Source organism: Electrona antarctica (genome assembly GCF_951216825.1).
Source record: "Electrona antarctica genome assembly, chromosome: 7".
Lineage (NCBI taxonomy): Eukaryota > Metazoa > Chordata > Actinopteri > Myctophiformes > Myctophidae > Electrona > Electrona antarctica.
This window is the reverse complement of record NC_136812.1, coordinates 16805235-16813014: the sequence shown is the minus strand read 5'-3', so window position 1 is coordinate 16813014 and position 7780 is coordinate 16805235.

The following is a 7780-nucleotide window of genomic DNA, read 5'->3' as shown; positions in this document are numbered from 1 at the left end:
TTTCAGAGCTCAGTGGAGGCAGCAGGTGCAGTTCTTTACCCACCATGGGGCGAGAGACCTTAGACTCTCGTAGATTGAAAATGTCAGAATCGATAAAATACATCTACGAGAGTCTAAATTTTAGGGAATGCTGCATATACGTATGCCATATGTGGATATTATATCAAGTATACAGTACATGTATAGCTTATATACTGTACATGTCCACATATATGGATGTATGCATATAGAGACCAGCCTGATCTCACAGAAATACGTAAATATGTACGGAATTGCATATCCGTACATACACGCGTATAGAAAACCCAAAGATCCGTACATATGACACTACAACTGTTTTGACCGCGACGGAGGTGTAGTGCGGAAGTGCTATTTCACCGTGGCTGGTTTCGGGCTGGGTGAGTTCGGGTTTGACATTATTTACTATTCTGTCCATATCGGGTTACAACTCGGACGGGGCTGAGTCGGTTCTACCGAACTTCTCTACGCGAAGACGGCGCCCCTCCGTCATTCTCTATGGGGAGGATTTCAGTGTCATATGTACGGATTTTGGGGTTTTCTAGTCGTGTATGTACGGAATTGCAATTCCGTACATACACTACAGTATGGGCAGTACAGTGGGCGGCGGTGGCTCAGGGGTAGAGTGCCTGGATGGTAACCGTAAGGTTGCCAGTTTGAACCCGGGCTCCCCCAGAGTTACTGTCGAAGTGTCCTTGAGCAAGACACTGAACCCCAAATTGCTCCTGATGTGCTGGTTGGTGCCTTGCATGGTTTCCGCTGCCATCGGTGTATGAATGTGTGTGTGAATGGGTGAATGTAATGCACAATCTCTGTAAAGCGCCTTGGATAAAGGCGCTATATAAATGCACCATTTACCATTTACCATTTACAGTATCTACGTATTTCTGTGAGATAGGGTTGGTAGAGACATATGCAGGCGGCCAATTATAATAATATGTCACATATGTTTATTTATATGCAACATATGTGTCTGTTCATATAACTTTCCATCTAGGAGGGTGCGTCAGCTAGGTCGTGAGGTGCTTTCAAATGGCCAGCCTCGCCAAAAGGAGGGCCAAACAGTTAGCAAGGTACTGCTGCTCAGTATCAGCTATTATATTATTAAGGTACTGCTGCTCAGTATCAGCTATTATAGGAAGCAGCTCAATTTGGAGGAGGCATTGTGTCCTTCACCCATGAATGTTGTCTGCTGTGTTTAACAAGTGTTGTATATAACAATGTTTTGCCTTATTATATGCACCTTGTTTTCCTATATTTGATTGCAATATAGCAGCATTTATGTCCTTGTACAAGGCTCTTGTACAGTACATAATATTTTGTGTGTGTGTGTGTGTGTGCGTGCGTGCGTGCGTGCGTGCGTGCGTGCGTGCGTGCGTGCGTGCGTGCGTGCGTGCGTGCGTGCGTGCGTGCGTGCGTGCGTGTGTGGTGGGCCTCTCTGGGGCCAGCAAGAGGGAAACACACAACCCAAAACAACCAAACACAAGGCAGCGGTGAAACCTCCACCCTGCAATCCACTGTGAGTCAGCCTTGACTCACAACGGCCCCCCGATCCATCTCCACTCTCTTCCTTCATTCCCAGTCTTGCTTTTTCCTAATCCTCCTCCCTGACATCCCTAGCTATCTTGCATTTTGTACTAAAGAGAAGAGAAAAAGGGATCTGTTCATCAAATGGGATCATACTTCAATGGGGAAAGTCTCTCAAATTACTCCTTTCTTTCACCACCAGTTTCTCCCATGGTGATTTATTGGAATAATATCCTTATTATATCTTCAAAACATAAAAAGTCCTCTTTTTTATGAGTAGAGTGCGATTAGCATTGACCAAGTAGTGATTGAGTAAAGAACCTTAGCAGGTTACAGGAAATGTGCATGTGTGCGCGCATGTGTGCGTGTGTGCATGCGTGTGTGTGTGTGTGTGTGTGTGTGTGTATGTGTGTGTGTACTGTGTACGAGCAGTGGATGTGGGTAGTAAGTGTTTGTGCATGCATGTTTGAATCATTGACATTACTGTAATCTCAATTTACATGTGAGCACGAAGTTCACACAAGATTATAAGTGCGGAAGGATCTCAACCAATAAGCCATTCATCCATCGTCAATATAGCCCCACGCACCTAATTACATCTTGATGTAGCACTTGAGATTTCCTTCAAATGTGAGTTACAAAAAAATAATAATGTATTAATATTTATTATCTTGGGTGTCATTTTGCTGCTCATTGAAAAGCACCGTCTTAAATCTTAACCACTTTTCACACATTTAATATCTTAATTGAAAATAGCTGAGCTCACACTAACTCGTTGCAATGTGACACGTTGTGAGTTTGTTGATCTGCTATTTTGGGGATGCTGGCCTGGGTTTAAATTAGTTAGTTTAATTTATTGTCCAGGTGTGGAAATTTGTCTTCGGTCTCAACAACAGTAGAAAACAAACAGTAACAACACTTACACAATTACACAATGTATAACAGTGGCAAATACATTAAAAAACAAATCTAGCGAGACATGGTATCATTTAGTACCTTAATGGCATTAGGAATGAAGGAGTTTTTAAAGATGTTACGGTTAGCTTTTGGTACTTTGTACCGTCTACCAGAGGGAAGTGGTTCGAACTCCCTGCAGAGTGGATGAGAAGGGTCATTTGCTATCTTGACATTGTTTCTGTCTCTTCCCAATGATTTTTGAGGCTATAGGTTCACTATTCGCTGCAGCTTGCTTGAACTACCTTTTACATAAAGATTGCCATACCACATTGCCATGTTAAAAGTCAAGATTCCCTCTATCAGGTTCCTATAGAGTCTATAGGAACCTGATAGAGGGAATCTTGACTTTTAACAAGTCTATAGTATAGACTTTCCATGATATGCTTGCTCACTCTAAAGGAGTTGAGCTTGCGTAATACAGTAGGTGAAGGCGTTGGTTAGATGTTTTAAAAATCTGGTCAGTTCACTGTAATTGAGTTTGCTGTCAATATATGTGCCTAAGTATTTAAAATTGTCTACTACCTCCACTATTTGTCCACTAATTGTAATGGACTGCACAGGTTCCTTTTCATGAATGACAAGTTCTTTTGTTTTTGTCACATTGATCCCTAAGGAGCTTTTATCACACCAGTTCTGAAGAGAGAAGCCTCATACTTTTATACGATGAATAGCAAATATAGCACATCTAAAAGTGCACGTGTCACAATGCAACGTATTGTAAGCTTGTACATCTATTTTTGCGTTTAAAAAAAAGATATATAAAAAATGTACTGTATGTGAAATATTTTGCATTCTTTAGAAAATCTGCCAAAAACAGGGACACCAGTGTTAAGAGTCTGCTAATTCATTGTGTTTGAGTCACTTTCAACATAAACTATTAATTGTTTATAGCAAAAACTACAGGTCTTAACAAGAAACTATAGAAAGTGCTGATCATGTAAGAAACTATAGCTTACACAACAAAGATCTTCAGCACACGGCTTACTTTGATAAACATCTACACACTGCTGCTTTGGAACAGTTTTTTGAAGCTGCAAAGCTTTTAGTTACATAACTTCAGTCTGTTATGCCAAATATGATCCTGTCTAATGTGTCTATCTGTCTGTCTGTATACATACGTCTGTCTGACTGCCTTCTTCTGGACAGCTTATGTACTGTCTGACAGCTCATGATCTGTCTGTCTGTCTGTCTGTCTGTCTGCCTATCTTCTTGTCTGGGTGTATCTGTCTGTCTCCGTCTAATCTGCTTCATTCCACTTGGTCACCAAGTTCATCTGTGCCATTTACACATGTCCACCACACTGCTCCATCCATCTGACACCTGCTCACTACGGCTGTGTTGTGTTGGAACCCCAGCGATATACCACATTTTTGGATCAGTTTTCTTGATAGCCCTAGAAACACGACCAGTGTTTTGTCAAAAAGCTAAATAAATTCTAATCTTTATTTAACCACTTAATGGAGCACTTCAACCATTTTCAACCATATCTTCAATAGCGAGAGAGAGAGGGCCAAGGGTGGCGGGGGGTTGACTGACGCCTGACGGTCAGTCGGAGCTTGGAGGCTCCCCTGAGGGTGGAGGGTGGTTTCAATTGAAACTGATGAAACATAGCAAAGGCCTCCTATGTCCATATACAAATGCTCCCCATAACAATACCTCTAACAAAGAGTTTGTGCTTAATCGGCTTACTCTGATCTCTTGTAAGTCACTCTAGTCTAGATAAGAGTATCTGCTAATTGCCTTCATAGTAAATTACATAATGAACCAGGCTTTGTTGAATATACACAGTGAAATCCGGTCGATAATGCAGAAAATGCGCAAATGTACGATCATTTCACCATATCACAAAAAGGTGCGTGAATTTACTAGATTCCATGGCTGCTGATTTGGGTTCCGGTTTGGCTTTTCAAAATAAGTCAGTGAATCTGACCCTCTACCTGGAGGCATTAAAAACACATTGGTCACATCTTTCCTGTCCAGTTCCAGGCTTTTGTTTGAGTTTACTTTTTTTTCTTAAATAAATACACTGATAAATTAATAACGTGATGCAATGGGAGAAGACAATCAGTTTGCTTGGCCCAGTGGATGGGACATTTAGAATAAAAAAAAACTCGCTTATTGATTCATTCGTATGCCAAAATCTGTTTTAATTGAAAAAAAAAGAAAGAAAATTGCTTCTCAAGTCAAATATTGTTATGCAATTAAACATGCGATTAATTTCTATTAATTAATTACACAGCCTCTAATTAATTAGATCTTTTGTTTTTAATTGAGTCCCAGCCCTAGAAATTACATATTTAGAACCGGGATGTTTTGTTTTTGGTTGACGATACTGAAGAGTGAGCCCTCTGCTATATATTTTGCTGGCTAGTATGAAAGAAATAAGTGTGCATAGCTGTTTCACTATTAAGGACGAGGACATCATTCAAAGTAATAGGTCAACAGCGACAGAAAAGGGCGGGCATGGAGAAGTGGCGCCATGTTATATTCGGCTCCTCAAGATAAGATTGTGTTTAAGATGTCCTTTGTAGAATTTGTAGAATTTAATATCTACAGTATCTACAAATTCTACAAATCTCTGTGTTTATTTGAGTGTCTATGCTTGTCTCAAACATAGACATCACAAACGCTTCAACCAATCGATTGCACACACATGACAGGCGGATGATGCTGAAGAATGCTTCTCCAGGACCGCTCCAAACAGCTGCACGTGTCTCGTCGACTTCAAACTTGCCGGGTGAATTCTCGAGGTCACAAGGTGCAGCGCTATGTGTGAAATTGATCAGATTACTGCTTCTCAGCCATACATTCTGACTGGCGGCCGCACCCAAAACAAGCATTGCACTATAGTGTTAAATAAGTCTTATTTATTTGTGTACAATGAAGGCAATGCAGGACCAGTGTGCAATCTCCATCCTGTTGTCACACTCTGCTCCACTTCTTCAATGGTTCTTCTTTTCTGCTTGTTTAATGTGTCTCTGTGCCTTTAAGAAATGAAGAAGGCAAAAGAGGCTGGGGAGAGGTGCAGCAGCAGAGAGAGGGAAAGACAGAAAGAAAGGAGAGAAAGGCAGAGAGAGAGAGAGAGAGAGAGAGAGAGAGAGGCAGAGAGAGAGAGAGAGAGAGAGGCAGAGAGAGAGAGAGAGAGAGAAAGGAGAGAAAGGCAGAGAGAGAGATAAAGGAGAGAAAGGCAGAGCGAGAGAGGAGGAGAGGGAGAAGCAGTGGTAATGTTCTCATGTGTTTTCTTGCTGTGGGAAGTGCCACAGCCCAAACCACATACACACGCACACGCGTGTGTGCGCACACACACACACACACACACACACACACACACGAACACATGGCTGCAAGCACGAACACACAGACAAACACGCAAATGTTTCCACACATTTTCACAACTACACGCACACAAAGAATGCATGCACTCTCATGCACACTTACACACAAGCGTTTCAATGGAACGTACATCAAGACAGTTTTGTGTATGTGCGTGCGTGCGTGCGTGCGTGCGTGCGTGAGTGAGTGCGTGCGTGCGTGCGTGCGTGTTCTCCCTCAACCAGGGGAAGGAGGGTTGTGATGTTGATGACCATATTTTGCGGCTGTGATTGCATCAGTGCCATAAGAATGGAAAGGAATGGAAGACACAGACATAGAGAGGGGCTGTGTGTGTGTGCGTGTGTGTGTGCGTGCGTGCGTGCGTGCGTGTGTGCGTGAGTGCAATGTGTGAGAGAGAGAAGGGGGGGATTAACAGGGGAATGATAGCAGGATGAGACAGAGGAACAAAACATGAAGAGACAGAGAGAGGTCAAGCAACCATTTAGAGAGAGAGAAAGAGCGAGACAGTGAAATCAACGACGTTTCCTTTGTCAACGGAGAGCCACAAGTGATGGTGTCACCGTGCACAGATCACAGTGCCGTAATGACAGCGTGAGCGAGCGGTGAAATCCCTCGGCTGCTGATAACTGCGGTGAAGAGTCTCGCTGCATTCTTCCAGTGTGGCTTCCTGCTCAGCTTCAGATGGGAACCGCAAGCAGCTTGGTCCAGCCCGGCAGAACCATGCTGGAACATCAGCTTCCATGCTTTGCACGCTCTCTTTTTCCCTTTCTCTGTTTTGATCCCCCCCCCCACCAACCCCCCCCCACCCCCAACCACCGCCACCCCCACCCCACCGGTCCTGTCTCTCTTCTGTCTTTCTTGAACCCCGTTATCCCTCTCTCTCTCTCTCTCTTTCTCCTCCCTTCTTTCTATTTTTCTCTCTCTGGTCTGGTATTCCAATCGCTCCTCTCCTCCTAACACCCCCCCCCCCCTCCCCCCATTGTCCATTACTACCATGCTCCACCCTATCATTTCCCCTCCCTCCCATCCCCAGAAGCGGTATAGAATGCATTGGCTTTGCTTTCCACAGGCCGTCAAATTACCATGACAGTGCTCAGGAAGAACATGGTGGCCCCCCCACAGCCCGTCCAGAGTTGAGTGAGGGGGGGAGAGTGGCATCTAGCTGTTCCTTTCCAACAGGCTTTGTGTTGCCCACATCCCCTGCCTAAAGCTTGACTTGGATCCTGGATGGACCATGGCGAGGGAACGACAGATAAGGGCCGTGCTCTGGCACGCGACACATACGCACACGCACGCACACACACACACACACACACACACACACACACACACACACACACACACACACACACACACACACACACACACACACACACACACACACACACACACACACACATCGCACACATCGCACACACAGCCGCGGTGAAATTGCATCACTGGTGCGGTTGGCAGACACCATACCAAAACATCTCCTCTGTGAAACATGCAATCATTAAAAAAACAAGGAGGAGGAGCCTCACCACCACCAGTGTTGCCATGTCCGCTTATTTTGTGACTTTGGTCTTGTTTTTCTGTAAAGTTGCTTGTAAATATTGATAGTTGCGCTTTTTGGGTCTCGTTCCTAAAGTGTATAATTGCTTATTTATATAGGCTTGTTTCGTAATGTTGTTTAAACCAGTGTTTCTCAAACATTTTCATAAAGGACCCCCATGTATTTGTCCACACGGAACCCCATCTGATTATTTATTCATTTTGCACCAGGGACCCCCCATACCAGATTTGTGTTAAAAAATATATTTTGGTAATAATGATATAATTATAGCATTTTTAATAAAGAGGAGTGGAGTGGCTTTTCTTTTGGGCTTGTTCTCATAGACCAGGTTGATTATTTCTCTTACAGAATCTGGCAATGCTGACCACCAATTAACCAGGATAGAGCCAC